The following is a 17,540-nucleotide window of genomic DNA, read 5'->3' as shown; positions in this document are numbered from 1 at the left end:
AATAAATATGTGTGATTTTTGTAGTCCTATGTTGTATGTTACGCTTTACTATATATAGTTTTGACAGCTCTCTGAAACAGAGTATAGTATTCCAGCACTCTCTATCCCAAGCTGGAGGCATGAACTGGTACCCCCTTCAAATTTAGTATCCTGTTCCTTTGATCTGATTGTTCTGCATGCTCCCTATCTCCTTCTCCGTGCTATTGTATCTTATTTTCAACTACTTTTTCCTATGTAACATGATGTTGCTGTTCATATTTCTAGGGAAACACTGCATCAGTTCATACCTTCTTATATTTTTAGGGATTTATAATGCAAAAGAAGCAACAGGACATCCTTTAATATGGACGTACTAAACTTGACAGGATAAACAACAACATACTCTTACACATCTGAGAAAAGATACATAGCATATTGCAAAACTATTTATCTACATTTTGAAGACACTTTGCTACATTTGTATTAGTTTATCTCCGATGTTTAAAAAATCGCAGCTGGATTACTCATCTGCCATAGCCCTAATGATATTAGTATTTTAAGTGCAATTTTTCAAAGTGTCTAGTAATTCTGGCTACTTAACATTTGGAAGGAGCCCAAATTTAAAAGAGTAGATGTTCAGCATTTTCTAAAAATTAGTCCATTTTATATGTCAAATGGAATTTTTCTGGCATTTCTTGTGCAGAATTTTCTCTACCTCTTATACCATCAAACAGACCTTGAGGGGAAAGTGGAAGAGATGGTGGAACAGAGAAAACCAGCAAAATTCACCAGCAGACAATACTGGACAAACCTCACAGTTGGCTTCTTATTTGTTTCTATTCCAGAAAATTGTAGTATGTGTTTTACCTGCTCTTGAAACAACCTGCAACTTCAGACAATCCAGGCAGCCACATGAGAATTTTTTTCTGCTCAAAGGGCTCTATCAGGCAGCTGCAATGACATTCAAGGATTAACCTTCTCTTACAGAAGTGTCCACCTCCAAAACTGAAGAGACATCACAAATTTGTTTTCAATGCTATGCTAAAACAAGACCAATTGAAAGAAATCCTACCAGGTCTTTATATAAATTGCTGTTCAGAGACATGCTCATATCAACAGGCAGAGGTTCCTGCTGCTCTTTCAACACTCACTACAACAGGAGCACAAGAATTTCAAGTAGTTAACTGAGCAGAGGTAATTCAGAGGATGGTGCGAAAAATACCATTTTCTCTTCCCTTTCCCCAAGACTACAAACTGAATCCAACTAGAATGGGGCCCCAGCATTTTCCATGTGACTGATTTCTCAGACATTTGAAAACCACAGACCCCTCCCCTGATTTGGCATTTGACTATGGCTACATCAATAGGAATCTATTTCCAACAGCTGGTCTCAGGTAAATGAGCCTTATGAAGGATAAATCTTCAGAGGACACTCAGCCCACAGAAGAGATCTCAGCTGTCTTTCTGTCTTCAAGGAACTCATATATGTGATAGTTGTATTTTTGGACATCTCACCCCCACAACACCCCATGATGAAGCTTTACAAAAAAGACGCAAAAAGAAACTTAAAGCTGCAGCATGTCTAATTCTAACTGGTCAGGACACAGTTTGGCACATTTAAGCAGCTGTTCCACATTCTTGGTATTATTGTGGTTTGGAAGAAAAGCGTATTTCAATACTTCCCTTACATCAAAAGCATGTTCAGGCCATATGATCATGACTGAAAAGTCTACAACAAAGGGTTCCTCTGTAATCATGATAGATACTAATTACAAGATTAGATACTTATTTCTACAGGAACCAGGTCTCATTCAGTGTTAATTATTTATTTTACTCTCATAATTCAGTCTGTGACTATATTTATTATACACCATTCAAATGCAGCTACCATTAAATCTCTTCTGAGATTCTTATACAATGATCCTTTAATGTTTTCTTTGGGATTTACAAACACAGATTAATTTATCTTCCCAAAATCCCTGTGAGATGAGGAAGGGTTCTGGCTTGCAAGTTATAGATAAGGATTTATGCCACTGAGGTTGAACGCAAGACATGAGGTAATTTTCAATACCCAGTTTTTTAAAACTGGGGACCTATTTCTTCAGAGTAAAAAATACACCAAAAGCACTCTATCTGTTCATATGAAAGTTCCCACTGAGCTTGGGTTCAATCATCAAAGCTGATTGTTTCCTCTAATCAAAGGACTTTTTTTACATACCCAGAAAGTGAGGATCATGCTTATAATACCCTTGGTCATCTAAGGGCATATATATAATCTCTGTTTCACAGTGTATGACCTAGTGCTGTAGGTAGAGATGATACAAGAGTCCTCATCCCTACTTTTTTTTTTCTTCTGTGGTGCTGTGAATGGGTTAACTGGAGCCAGAGCTACCTATTCCTTTGTATTGCCATCTATGATGTGGATCCCTACAGACAAATATGTTTCGTAGTAAAGCAATCGTAAAAAGCGAAACAAATTCGTACTGGAAAGACAAGCTCCTTCAGATATTTTTAGAGTATTTTGTGTGCTTGGTTTTGTAAGAATGGTAATGCAATATTTATTTCACAATATGTTTAGTTCCACTAGACATGACAGCAGCCTTTGCTAGCAGTTTTACGGCTGTAACCTTTTTTCTTTCCCCAGAAAGATTCCGCTCTCCTGTTATTTTCCTCCTGCTTCATGCAAGTTCTTTGATGCAGAATGTGCTTTGCTTCCTTTTAACTTGGTTGAATATGGAGCACACTTCTGAGTTGTGAATAATTCATATAAGGAATCCTTATTAAAGATTTTCTACCTGATATCTGCAGAAGACACAGGAAATCACATCATCTATGACCTTGTGATAGACGAACTGCTTTAAAAATTATTGAGTTATTCTGACCATAACCTAAATGCACTGACTTTTTCCCATAAGGAACCAGGAAATGCCACCCGTTTAATTTTTTTAATATGGAGGCTCAATCAATAATGTTCTCTCACTTTCTGTGGGAGACCCTTTATTCATGATTCCAAGCCTAGCTAAATAATAGGTAGGCCAATGATTTATTTTTAATATGAAAATCTTCTTATCTATCGAATACTTTAGCCCCACAAATGTCAAGTCATTTATTCAATTGTTAAGGTGACTGCTCATTTTCCATATTTTCAATGGAATTATTTCCACTTCAGTGCTAAAATATACTAAGCTTGAAGTAAATCAATTCCCTCCTTGTGCTAAAAATTAGCATAGCACAAACTAATCAATGCTATCAAACACTAGTGCAAAAGCTGTGACAATAACCGTATCAGTGAGGAAGTAAATTGCTTATTATGCCAAACTGGGAAAAAAGCCTCATCAGTCACAAACTGTCTGATTCATAGAAATACAGTCTGTGGGTCTATTGTTCTTAGAAGTGGGCAAGTTTGTGCCCCGTGTTATTGAAAATACATCTCCTGTAATAATGCATGGTCCCTGCAACATTGCTCTGCAGCAGCACCTTCCCCGTGCCCTAGTGCAAACGCTCAGAAATATTGAGCACATATTATATGGGATACAGTAAACTGCAGTGCCCATTCTCTGTCATGCACTAGCTCTTGTTTGGTGGAACCCTTGCTACAGCGCAGACGAGCTGGGGAGATGGCACTGCAGCTAGGGTTGAATCAGGAGAGTGGGACCTGGCGCTCACCTTTGTCTCCAGCTTCCCGCATGACTAAGTACAGCTGCTCTGTACCTCTGCTTCCCCATCTGCAGACAGGGGTAAATATGTCCCTGCTGACTAGTGGTGTTGTGAAGACAATATGACTAATATCTGCAAAGCATTCAGGCGCCTGAATGTAGGGGTATAATAGAAAACCTCTGTAATAGTTCATTAAGGCAGGGTTGCTTCCACGGCTGTCTAACAAGACTGTCAGCAAGGATGGCAATTAGTGCCAGTGACTGGACCAAGACCACCAACTCGTTTCCTCTGGGCCCCCAAGCAGCCATCTGATGATAATAATTTTGGGTCTTTACCAGGCAGGGACAGACATGAACGGATGAGCTAGAAGGGAGAGGTTCTATGTTCCATTACTAATATCCTGAGCTATCCAGTCCTACTATAAAAATTCACTTTTATTAAAAGGTTATTTCTGTCACTTGCTATAGTATCGCTATCATTCTCTGGGATAGAAATGATGAAAGATCATTTTAAATGTTATCAATGCAATATTTAAACAGCCTTTTTTTGTCTCAGAGAAAGAGCTTTGAAAAGACACCCCCTCCAGCATGTATTAGTTCTTAACAGGACCAACCTTTTTAAATCTCACAGTTCTTTGCACAGCGTAGGAAGAAATAAAGAACAAATCTGCAGTATACTGTGCTACATTTTACTTCTTGCAGCCTGGGACACTTCTTTATTTATGCTTAATAAATTGTCACAAACAGAAGTTGCTGAAGTATGTGGATATTGATTTCCAGTAATATAGTGACATTGATATAAAATGAATATAATTTTAGTATTAATATCTTACACTTTTAATAACAATTTTTGTCCCAGAAGGAAAACAAAATACTTTCTGGGGATCACCTTGCTCCCAGCTGCTGTGCAATGTCTATATTACAATTGCAATTGTTTCCTTCAGAAAGAGATTCCTCCCTGACACCTCTTAGCTATTCACAGCTAGAAGCAACTACCAATGCTCAGATGAAGTTGTAGACTGTAAGAAGCAAATGTACATGTTACACTTTTTAAGATCCTACAGCTGACACCCACACACTTTAACCCAATCTTCTCAACAAATAACTTTTTCCTCCCTTTCTGCCTGCAGAAGTGATGAATGTGAGCTAGCAAGCCTTGGCTTTATGCTCTTCTGCAGACAGGACTTCCCCTAACAACACGTGTGGATTTCCATTACATTCTGATTCAGCAGAAAATTGTATCATCAGCACCACTTGTGCAGCTGAGATTATCAAAATAGTCCAGGGGATTGAAACACACAGCTTCCATTAACATGAATTAAAAGTTCTTCCTGGAAATGGACCTTCAAGTCAGTGGACCAGTTCAGTTCTCAGTAAGAGAAAGCACTTTGGGGAAGAAGGTATGGTGGAGTCTAAAGAGGACAACCACAAAACTAGTTGTAGCAAGTCAGGAGTTCTCTGCAAGAGAAAGAAACTTACCTTTTTACAAGAATACTCCAAAACACTGCATCTTATAGAGCCACTATGTTATGTAGTGCAATTACTCAATGTCTGCCTTTGCTACATTTCACATGCTGAAGTAGAGGGCCTGTTTGCAGCCCTCCATTTATGAAGAACTGATTATTTTCAAAGCTTCTGCTAAAAAGCACCACAACAGCATAAAAATAGCACTATTTTAAAAGAATGGTTTAAATACAAACTTCCTTGGGCCAACTGCAGCCATTGCTGAGGAAAGCACAGTTTTGTGATTACAAATATTGGTAAGTAGAAGAGCAAAATCCTTGATATATGAATCTAATTTACTATTGTGCTTTAAGATACAGCTAAATAATCTTGGTAATGAATATGCTAATGTCTGTTTTTTTAGATGAACTTAAACTGATGACATTGATTGCAAAAGAATAAAGTTGTTCTATTGAGGAGAAATGATAGCAGCACTAAATCTTGTGTCTATTACAAAAATATAATTCTACAGATCCTTTAAACATAAATGTCTTTAGATATGATATGCAAATTGCAGTAGTCTCCTTAAGGCTCACTCCTGTAATGCTCAAGGCCCTGGGAGGCTTGGTACCAGCTTGGTTCAAAGTGCAGTAAGAGCAGATATAGGGAGGGAAAAATTCTTTATTCAGGTGTCATGAGTATGCATGCAAATACTTCTGTTGTTATTCACAGACTCGATTCATCGCAAAATTTTGCTATTTTCATGGATAACCAGAGTAGAGATATCTAGACAATACATCCGCAGAAAATTCTTTGCAGCACAGACTCCCTGTTTTTATAATAAACCCATAAAACCCCGTCTGCAATAAGGTGAGACCTGTTCAATAGGATCCACAAAAACTTTATGTTTCCCGGTGCTGTTTCCAGATGTCCCTGTTAGAAACCCAGAGCTGTCATACTGCCTCATCTCGTCCAAAAACGCCAAAAGCTCAGCCCTGCTTGAGAACAATGCCTGGTGTCTCGTGACAAAAGATGCTGCCTATGTTGGGGCCACCCTCATGTTTGGCTTGTCTTCCATCAAGGAACAGCCCATGCAAATAATGGCATTCATCAACTTTCCAGCACATGTTACAACACAAGCAATGATGGGGTTGTGAAGAGATGAAACATAAAATGTTAGAGAATATGAAATGTTATAACTAAGGCATGTAAAAATCCAGTAATTCAGTAAATTTTCTTAAAAACACAAGAAAATACGCACTTTAAAAAATGTATGTGTGTGAGTAAAGACACATGAGAACAAGCACCAGCTCATCTCAGCTCTTTTAGGCATTGTGTACACTTGCAGTCCAGAAGTAGAAGAATTTTATTAACCCTTCAGTTTCGTGTAGATAGTTCCCATTTTCATCAGAACAATTAGCTACACAAGGGAGCCTGGCAGTCTCAGAGAGAACAGCAGTGAAGCAGTAGAATAAATATCATACTTGATGCCATTTTTCTTCTGTGCATATGCAAAATATACCTGCTTATAGTGCCATAAGCACAATAATGCCCTCAGAGATCCTACACTCACTCTCCAGGTTGGAGAGTCGGAACATTTATGAGGTTATTTATGCGACAGACAAAAGTGCACTACAGGTAAGTATGACAGAAAGAGTTACTGAGTGAACATGTAGCTAATCAATGTGTGTGAACAGATCTGCCATACTTACTCATAAATGTGTAAATGTTGTAAGTAATGAACACACAAAATATGAACACACTCATTTGTCTACTTATGAAGAATCAATTATTGCCTTATCATTTTCTGTATTCCATCCCATATTGCAGAGGATCATTTTGTCTTACTCCACTGAAAATATAATAAATCTTCAATACATCACCAAATCTAACAAATTAGTACAAATTTTGCAGTATTCTTTCCTTTCTAATCTAAAAAGGGCACGTGCAAGACAAAACCTCCAAAGCAACCCATCACTTGCTTCTTAGTTCAAGTCCATTTAATTTTATAAATTCATTACTCCTTGCACATAAAATTACTTTCCTTGATGTTTTCAAATACACTTTTCTCTGATTGCACTGCATTCAGACAAATATTTCCATAGAACTCACACAAAAACCCCAAATCTTCTCACTGTTAGAGGTAGATTTCTGATTTCATTTATTACTAGTATGACTGAAGTACATGTAGTGCTTCATGTAGTATTCTATTAGAGGTCTTCTGTTTTTCCATGTGTTTAAAGAGCTTTAGCCCCACAAATGTGTCTCAATCTAATTCACACAAATGGAGTCAGAAATATATAGTAAAACCATACATAATATGAAACTTACTTTGGCTATTGCCAAAGGAGAATTTTGAAAGATGGCTCTCAATGTTCTCTAGAAAAAAAGAAAATTGTAAGAATTTGACTCAATACACTGGTATTCCTTAATGAAGTGTTGTATTTTCAAATGAAATATTTAATAATGGAAGTCAAACACCTAGCTAAATTTATGGTTATCCCTTTGGCACCTGTACCCTAAATCTAAATATCTGCTAACACAGAAAACCCCTGTGTTTCCTCCCTGTTGCAGAGAGTTTTCTGTTTATTTATGAGTTTTCATGCAGTATGGTTTCCAGCAGAACAATCCTGTTAGAGTGCAATCAAAAAAATGGATTTCATATTCTGATCTACATTGTATAGTCCTGATCTCTTCTATGGACATGAGCGAGTGGACACACTATTATTGTCTTCCACATAAAGTGTTTTCTTATTGGAAGGTAACAATTCTTGGAGAAAGGAATTTCCAATGAAGTTTCAAGAAGGATGCCTAGCATCGAGGTTGAGCTCCAAACATAATGACACGGCTTATGACACTGCAAAAGTATAATAATTTGTGTCTGAGCCAGGAGTAAACCTTTTATCTGTCCCAAAGTCATATAGCTGCTATGGCTTTTGTGCAGGTACTGTCACATTCTGATACTTCATGTGACTGCATGTTGCTGTGCCTACACGTGGAAGCGTACTATTTCACGGCCTGAAGAGGCTGTGATTTCTGCTCTTCCACAGCACTGCTCCAGCAATGACAGCAGACTGAGAAGTGGCATCTCCCCCTGCCATCGGCTGCTTGTCTCCACGTCCAACGTCACAGTCTGCCCTCCCAGCTGTTGTGCCAATACAGTTCAATAAAATATGAAACAAGAAGGGAACAATTAGAGACGTTTGAAACACAACAAGCAGTAAACCTAGAAATGTGGGTTAAACTTACCTGAGCACAAAGTATTTACTATTACTTGTCATTTTTTCATTACCATAACTTACACAAATGTAATGTCTTTGTTGGGGGTTAGGTTGCTTTCCTTTCGTTCCTTTTTACTTAGGGAATTTTGTCCCCTAAGTTGCTAGGAAACAGCAACGACTGGGTACTTAAGAAACACAAAAGAAGTGGTCAAGATCAGGGGAAGAGGCCCTCTGGTTGCATTTCTCTCTCGGCTTTGGAGGAGGACAGTCAGAGGGGCTGCTTGGGAAAGGGAATTCCCTGCTGCCTCCAGAGCCCAGCTGCTTTTTCTGCCGTGGGGCGAGCCTCTGCTTCCTGAACTGGGACCATACGAGCACCTACCTCACTAAGAGAGAGGTCTGTTTCCCTCTGCTCGGGATCCTGAGCTCGCCTCTCCCTGCCCTGCTGGGAGCCGCTGCCGCTGTCCCGCCCTTGCCGCCTCTTCGGCACTGCTCTGGGCTTTCCCTGCACTGTAGCCCCGTACCCCCTGCCTGCCGAGATGTCCTGCTGGCCCTAGCTTGCTATTTCCGTAGGTCTGCAGGGGCACGGAGACCGGCCGCCCCAGGGGATTGTGAAGGGAAGCCTCTCAGCCGCCCAGACCCGTGCGGGCCGAGCCGCCCTTGCCGCGCACCCCGAGCCCACGCCACAGCGCCCCCTGCAGCCGCGGGAGCCACCGCACCGGCCCTGCCCGCCGGGAGCCAGCAGCGCCCCTGCCGGCCGTGCCCGGAACTGCACCCGAGGGGAAGGGCCGCAGCCGAGGAGGCGCGGCGCAAACAGCGCGCCTGTGCTCCTGAGGTGTTAGTGCCCGAGCTGTGTTCCTGAGGTGTTAGTGCCCGAGCCCTCGTTGCCTGTGTTCCTGAGGTGTTGGTGCCCGAGCTGTCACTGTTTGTGTTCCTGAGGTGTTAGTGCCCGAGCTGTGTCCCTGAGGTGTTAGTGCCCGAGCTGTGTCCCTGAGGTGTTAGTGCCCAAGCTGTGTTCCTGAGGTGTTAGTGCCTATGTTCCTGTGGTGTTAGTGCCCAAGCTGTGTCATTGCTTGTGTTCCTGTGGTGTTAGTGCCCGAGCTGTCACTGTTTGTGTTCCTGTGGTGTTAGTGCCCGAGCTGTCACTGTTTGTGTTCCTGTGGTGTTAGTGCCCGAGCTGTCGTTGCTTGTGTGCTTCATTATCCCTGTCAGTGAAGAACTCTTAGTCCTAGTCTCATGTCTTTGCCTGAGAGCCCCTTAATTTCAAAATGATAATAATTCGGAGGGAAGGGGTTTACATTTTCCATTCCAAGGGAGGCTCCTGCCTTAGCAGACACCTGTCTTTCAAACCAAGACAGTCTTTAAGATTGACCTTGGGATGGCTGTTGAGTTCCTTACCGTCAAGTGTCTCCTCTCTTGCAAGTTTGTGCCATGCTGCAAAATAAGTTCAGCTGCACAGGGAGGATCTGCTGAATCTCCATCGTCTACAGTCTGGTTTTGCAAGGGAAACAGGCAGAGGTTTTCCTTTCTCTTGCTACAGCAAGCAATAATTCACAGAAAACCAGGAGCTGATATACAAACTGCAGGGTGGATTGTGCAGACACAAGAACAGTTCCAACTACACCAGAATTAGGGTCCTTAGACACAAACTCTAGATTTGTAAGGGTAAAGGCAATTATGCACCTCTTAGAGAAGCATGTCTACCCAGCCAAATTAAAAGCCTCTTTGTAGTTAAAAAGCATACCCACCCTCTTTTTACATCATATAACTAATTTTCCTTCAAAATAAGTACAGTTTAACCTTAGACTGCATATTGATTTTATCCAAGTTAATATAAAATTCATTGTATATCAATTAATAATGAAAATGTAATTCTAATAATAAGAACAATCTAAAATTTGATCTGGTGATATGTCTGCTTCTGCCTTTACATTTGTTACAGCACCAGCAGTATGACTGTATGAAGTTCTGTGCAGCCGGGCTTTACTCTTATTACTTGAGGAAAAATAACACAAAACAAAAGCCACCATGTATTTCAGGCTAAATCAGGAACTAGCCAGATTACACTAAAAAAATTTTCAATGGAGTCTTCAGTGCAGCTGTGTCCTGAAATGTGCAAGACTAAACCAGTCCTGATATGCTGACAAACACTTCTGTGTAAACAGTCATCTCATGGCAATCACAGAGGTGTCTTCTTAAGCACAGACAGCATGTATAGTTTCATGCAATATCAAAGAAATAACATTAGCCTTCTGAACCCAGCTCTGGTTCTTCCACCATAGTTATTTATATTGTGGCATTCAGCGACCAACGCTTTTGGCCATTTATAGCCTCTTTTCTAATAAAGTAAAAGAAGAGGGAAAATAGTGAACGATTCTTGTGACAATAATGATGAAGTCCAAGGAGTTAATTCATGAGCATAAGACAAACATTGTTTTTAAAATAGCCCAACAAACTCTAAATTAACTAGATTGCTTCAAAAGAAGTCTGACTTAAAACACCATCAAAATTCCTCTTCAAATCAAGTGTGTTGAATATACTCTCAATTATTCTCTCATGTCTTTCTTTCTTCTTGTGAGTATGAACTGGCATTGTCCATTTGTACAAAATACCACACAAGCAATATGAACCATTAGCATGCCTTCTGCACTTTATGATAATACATGCATGAACTCACATTTCAATGTGTTTCATCAAAAAATATGAAGAAGCAGGAATTAAAATATAACACTTCCATAGTAATTTTCAACCACAAAAACTACTCAGTAAATCTGTTGTCAACACATTGCATTGGATTTTTTCTCTATATATATATATGTGCAAGTTGCTATTTACCCTTGAGTCTCAGTTTCTTCCTTCACAATCTGCCTGTCAGAATATTCAAACATTCAGAATAAGTAATTCTGAAGGACACAGAGATTTGGGAAGCAGACCCTCCCTCCCTTCAATCAGTTGTCATGCTCTCTTCAGGCTGAAATTGTCATCATTGCTACAGCCTTAACTGGGCTTGACAGTAGCTGCATTTGTGCGTGTTGGTCTTCATCTTTTCTGGCTAAAGCCTTGGACCTGAGTCTGCTTATTTTGATTCAATATTCATAAGGGATAGTAAACTTGCTAACAAAGTTTGGCTTCACCATTATTTAGAGTAGCAGCAGAAGATCTAGACTCTACTAAAGATCATCTCAAGTTGATAGGAAGACAGTGAATCTTTTCAAAACCCTAGATTTTGCAACATTCCTCTTAACATCTGAATTTCATGCCAATGAAATTCAGATGTTAAAGTCTTCTCTTTGTGCACACTATAATTTGAAGCAGATTATTTCACATATTTAATGGGTCAATGAAAACTTTTTTGTTTTTTTTTCTTCTTGCTGTAAGGATGTGGCAAACTCCATTTTTCTGTCAGATTTGAGTAACAGAACTTCTTCACTTGCTCAACATGTTCATTTCCATTCAGTAATGCTGCTGTCAACTGTCATCCACAGTGTCTGAGCCCACACTGGCTTCAGCCACTTGCATTGCTACTAGAAACCACAGACTCAGCAATAAGGATGTCATCAGCGTACTTGAGATTACAACATCTCCTTCTGCCAATGTTAATACCACTATGGCAACCATCAACAGCAATACACATTATTATTTCACTATACATATTGAGCAGATGTGACAGCCTTGTCAAACTCCTTTCCTGGTGTCCAACTACTCCGTTATACCTTCTGCTGCTTTGACTACTCTTCTCTGGCCATGAAAAGAGATGGCACAAGTTGACCATGTGTGTAGTAAAGCACATTTTGCAATGTCCAGAAGTGGCTCCTATTTCTGTGTAACATACTAAACTAAGGTTTTTAAAAACAGTTGCTAAAATATAAATGCAGTAGAGTTACTACTTCATTTTTTTAAATAACAAATTCATGATTAAAATCTATGCAGATTTCCACCAACTTCACCAAGGTCAGGATGTAGCCCAACAGCCGCAGAGCTCCTATTACAGCCAATAGTTGGCTGAATGTACTGTAGCCCTCTTTTCCCGAGATGATCAGCCTCCTTGAAAGACAAAAACAAAGATACTATGTCAGACTTCCTGTTCAACCCTTTATGTACATTCACCTAATTAACCTTTCTGCTTAATTTTAAATGTCTTAAGAATGTTCTTGCAGTTTAATTAGAAGAAACTAAGTTCACACAGACCAGAATATTAGATGTTACTTGTTCTCTTTAAGCAGGTTTTGCAGTATCTCACCTGGAGAAGACAGCGGGGAACCTTAAATTAGAAGAGGGAGTTAACTTATCCCAAGACTAGGTCAGCAGGAGAATGAGAAATAGGCAAGAACAACCTAATCCAATTTTCCATCCATTTTCCTGCTCAACCACATACCATTCAAAAACCCTAAAAGGTTATTCAATGTCTAATTTTGCAGGCATTAGCCTTTAAATCACAGCAAAGCAACTCAGAGAACCTGGGGAACAACCTGCCGTGTTCTGTTTCACCTCCACAAGCATAGGTTTTCTCTCAGAGGGCTTCAGAAGAAGCAACACAATGGCTATGTAGTAGCACGGCTTTGTATGGCAAAATGTGCTCAGCATCAGAAAAGGGAGTCTCACAGTGTTCTAGGTGTGATTGTCTTAAGAAACCAGTGTTTCAGACAGCAGCTCTGATTCCTGGCTTTTCTTCCTTCTGAGTTTACATCCGTGGCAGGTGAATTGTCCATAGTAAGAAGAGATGTGAAAAGCTGGGCAGATGTGGTTTCACAGGTAAGGGAAGGTGTGAGGTGAATCCAAGGACTAGATATAGATGTTCTATCATGAGCCAAATGTTGCTGAAGCTAATATAAGTTTTATATTGAAGAAGAGGCAGGCAAACTCTATACCCTCCATTGTTAAATCAATAACATTGGGGTGTGCTGCCGAAATCTAGCTGCTCATTTCCTTTTTTGTTTACCTTTAGGTCTAATCAATATAGAAAAGGTGAAGTGGAAAAGAGCAAACAGTAGTGTGAAGCAGCTTTGGTTCTCTTTAAGAATATTCTCTTCAATCTGGGTAACATGAGATCCTTAGAAGAAAATTCTAGAGATATTTGCTGGCAACCATAAGACTTATCTCCTTACTTAAAAGGATTCAACCTTTGTGTCTCCTCAACTCCATCCATAAAAGTAATGACAAAACCTTTAGGTTTGTACAAAAACTTACCTTTGTCTTACTGGCATAATTTCTAGTATGTAGTATACAAAAGTTTGAAATCTTCAAGGATTTATTTACTGAATGTAGGAGATTTGTGATAGTTCCAAGACTGATGAGTCATTACATGGTGGTGCACAATACAAAACACAAAACTAGAGCATAAGAGTACAACAATGTTTGAGTAGTCATATTCTAACATCAGCTGGATGCTGCTGGAAAAGAAATGGGGCGGGTTTACTATTTTTAAAGGATAGCCAATTTTTTATTTATTTGGTTTACATTTTTTAAGTGACTCCAAAATACTTCATAGAACCATAGGCTGTACACTGCCTGTAATCTTAAATGAGTCCAGAAGGACACATAAATAGATATAAAATGCCAATGAAGAAATAACGTAAAAAATTCCATCCTCAATTAAAAAATGTGCAAAGTCATTTATGTTTGGGAAAAAAAAATCTTATGTTGCTTAAGACATGATAAAGACAAGGAATTTAAAGACAATCTGAACTTGGACAAAAATCTCTAAACCTCCTACTTCAGTTGTAGCTTTGCATAGCTATAAACAAAGCAGGTGTGATCGGGTTAATTTCTGCTTTTGTACAGTTCCTTGGCATAGTGCAACACAATAGATTAAGAAACTTTTGACTCTACCAGTATCTTCCGGTGGAGAGCAACAGCAACAGGCTCCATGCTGGCCTCTGTTCAGGTCAAGGTTCTCACAGTGCTTCACAAATTATTCACACCTCAAAAACATATCTGACCTGTGAGTATTTAGCACTCATTTCAGCCCAGCTGTTTTAAGTGTGTTGCAAATCCTTCTTACTAAATATTTAGGTGACCAGGTGTAACCCCTGAGGAGCATATCTAAAAAAACCCCCAAGGTCCTGGTTTAGCTATAAGCAAAAGTAGTTTCTTTGAACATAGTAGGACCTCTCACAACCTCAGAAAGATCCAAAAGGTGTTCTCAGTGGCATGTTTGTTGAGGGACCCTTAATAGGTAGAGCAGTTGGCTGGGGGCCACATAAAGGTATTCTTTTAATGTTCAAAAGATGTCAGATTAAGAAACCTCTCTCTGTAAGTGACGTTGAAAACCTTTTTAGAATATAGGTGGCTGTTGGTTCTGCTTTGGAAGACTTTGATATAACAGAAACGAAACCACTTAACAGCTGACATTAAATAATTAAGTACCTCATCAGAATAAAGGTTCATCTGTATGCAACTTTTAAGGTAATTTAGATGCTACTTGGTTGAACCTATTAAAGATGCAGATTTTGTGGATCTCTAAGGCTAGTATTTTAGTTTCACAAAATTTGTTCACAGTCTTTCAGATTTTTCTGTTCTTGATAGTTATGTTCCCCCCTCCACAAGAGATATTAAATTAAAGAAAAAGTACAATACCTTACTCTCTAGACAAGAGGAAGTCTGTGCTATTTAACAAGCTTAGGGAATAAAGCCATTGTTGATTTAAATAAAAGGAAAACTCCCAATTGTTTTCAGTAATGGCCAGGATTAAACTTTTTTTTTTAAAAAAAATAAGCTGCTGTTACCTCAGGGGTAGTTCTGATTAGGAGGGTAGTTCTGATACAGGGCATATATCACCTTCAGGTTTTCACTACAGATTATGTCTACACCTTTTTCTTACCTTCCCTCTGAAATTTGTTTTTCCCAACTCCTTTTCCTCCCCTCCTCCTTCTCTTTCCTCCACCCCCTTGCCCCCCACCTTTTCTTTGAGCTTCCACTTTCCCTCCTACTCCTTTCACAGCATCCCTAATGCAGCCTGTGAACCCATAAAATTAACATTCCAATTAAACTTTCAAGCTCTCAACATTTGAATAGATTAGAATAGAGGTGAGCTAATAAGTAATTCCCTTTGCAGATCTGGTGTAAAATTGTGGTATCAAGACCAGTGGGACAATTTCCCCAAGAGCAGGGTATTCAGGAGACTATAAAATTTAGTTTTGGCTCATGCTATCTTTTTATTTTTCCTCTCTATAATAAAATATGAGAGGAACTTTCTTAATTTTCACATCAGCGTTTGCAGCTCAGGACTCCATTAATGCACCCCTCTCCCTGCTGCTGTTCTCTGCCCTAGTTTGCAGTCAGTTCATTCTGCACTGATGTATATTTCATTGCCCAAGGCTTAATTTTGATTTATTGTCCATCCATAAATTAGAAAAATATGCTCTGGAATTCCATCCCGCTGAAAAGCTGTGCCTGATGTCAGGGGACTGGGTGATATTTAAGATGTCAGAAATACATATTGGATTAGTGTGCTTTGTTTCCCCACAACAGCAGGTGTTTAATCATAGCTGATGGCTGAAGTTAAATGCATTAGGACAGGATCAGCCAAGAAGATGGAGTTTTTCTAAACCATACAAACTCCAGATAAATAACTCAAAACTAATTGTGTGTCCACATCTTAGATACAATTTTATTTACTTTAATATATTAAACAATGAAAATAGACCCTGGCACTTAACTCCTCATTTAAGATCTGTAGAAATAGTTGATGCTAATGAGTGAGTGGCTTTTGCAGCATATACATGCTCCCATCTTGGCCCTTCAATGGCTTAAGATATTTTCTACAACAAAGATAAAGAAGAAATAAATACAAGGGAGTAAAGCAGTTACAGAGATGGTACGGTGTTATTTGAGATTGGGGGGGTTATTCCCATACAAAATTCAGGACATGAATTTCTAAAAAATCACTTAATATACACAAAATCCTAAATAGCACAGACCACATTATGCATCCAAGAGTTTTCTTGAATTTTCTTCTTCTACTGCTGATTTTTGTTTGTTGCAGTTAAGCTTGCTGCTCTGTTTATGTTAATGAGAAGTCTCTGTGTATAGAAAAATGATCAGGCCTGGTCTTGAGCAATTTAGCTGGAGGCCGAAGAGAAGACGCTTAGGAGAGCAAACATTTTCAAGGTCAACCGGTGAACTGTAACAAGCCAGTGAGATTCATGGCGAGAATTGTATATTTTGACACAACAGCGATTTGATTAAAAGAGAAAGTAATGGGTTTAAACAGTCGCTATGAGGATGTAGCCAGACTTTGTTAGCTTTTCGCAAATTACTTAACAGAGCAGTGATGGAACTGGAAATAGGGCTGTTTTGTGTAAGGTAAAGAAAAGAGCGTTATGTTTGAAACAGGAATAATAAAGGATGCTAATGTTTGGAGCTCAATTTCACTTTATTCACATTGCAAAAATTTCTTGGAAGTTTAGAACATTATAAATGTTATAGACAGTTATAATAAAGTTTTCTAATATTCGAAACACAGTTGCTGTTACTGCATTTATAAAACCACTGCCTTTTATGAATAAATGTACAAGACCCTTCTCACAGAGGTTTTAGATCACTGCAAAAGGCAGGCCATGGAAGAGCTACTGTTCACTTCATATCCTGCAGAGAGAAATTGAGGCAGAGAGGCTCTGACTTGCACAAAATGAGTGAGTCAAAGGAAAATGTATGATACAGGGCCTCATTACCCAGTCTTCAGATCCAGGGCCTGATTGTACATGGTATTTAAGTATGAGCTTGTAGTCTAATACTGGGCACTCCAAAATAAGGTTAGGCCCATCTTTCCAAACTTTTTTGTATCTGTATACAGAGCTAAAGAGGGGATGCTAATATGCCAAAAAGAGATGTACTTTTTTACTGACATTGTGATTCTTTTGCCTTCCTGATTTAAAATTATTTTAAACAGATTTTTGAAACCATGGCACAAATTCAACCCTTACCATGAAGTGAACTCCAGTTTGCATGCATCCCAGAAGAGACATTTTCTGTATGTAAATTCCACCTTGCCTCAAAGCAGAGACTTACTAGTATCTGAACCTTATGCAGAAGAGTAAAATTTAATGTTTATAAACAGCATTATGAGCATTTCATCAGGCTGGATGTTTTAAAATTATATTTACTGTGAATGTCCACTGGAGACTCATATTCCAGCAAAAAATGGTCCTTTTCCTTCTCCTGTTACATCTTCATTTAATGTTGTTGACTTAGCTTTTTTGTATGCACAGAGGTTATGTGACTGAGGGCAGGTCTGCTTTAAAAA

At 39.1% G+C, this 17,540-nt stretch overlaps 1 long non-coding RNA gene across 1 annotated transcript; it reads left to right on the top strand.

Moving 5' to 3' along the window:
- The first annotated feature begins 11,058 nt into the window (after window positions 1–11,058).
- LOC135290184 (uncharacterized) lies at window positions 11,059–14,992 on the top strand. Its single transcript, XR_010352895.1, has 2 exons — window positions 11,059–13,048; window positions 13,242–14,992. It is a non-coding gene; the product is annotated as an uncharacterized LOC135290184 (long non-coding RNA).
- Window positions 14,993–17,540: the final 2,548 nt, after the last annotated feature.

Source organism: Passer domesticus, chromosome Z (assembly GCF_036417665.1).
Source record: "Passer domesticus isolate bPasDom1 chromosome Z, bPasDom1.hap1, whole genome shotgun sequence".
NCBI classification, from domain to species: domain Eukaryota; kingdom Metazoa; phylum Chordata; class Aves; order Passeriformes; family Passeridae; genus Passer; species Passer domesticus.
Note: the sequence above shows the minus strand (reverse complement) of the source record. Positions and strands in the feature narration are given on the sequence as shown.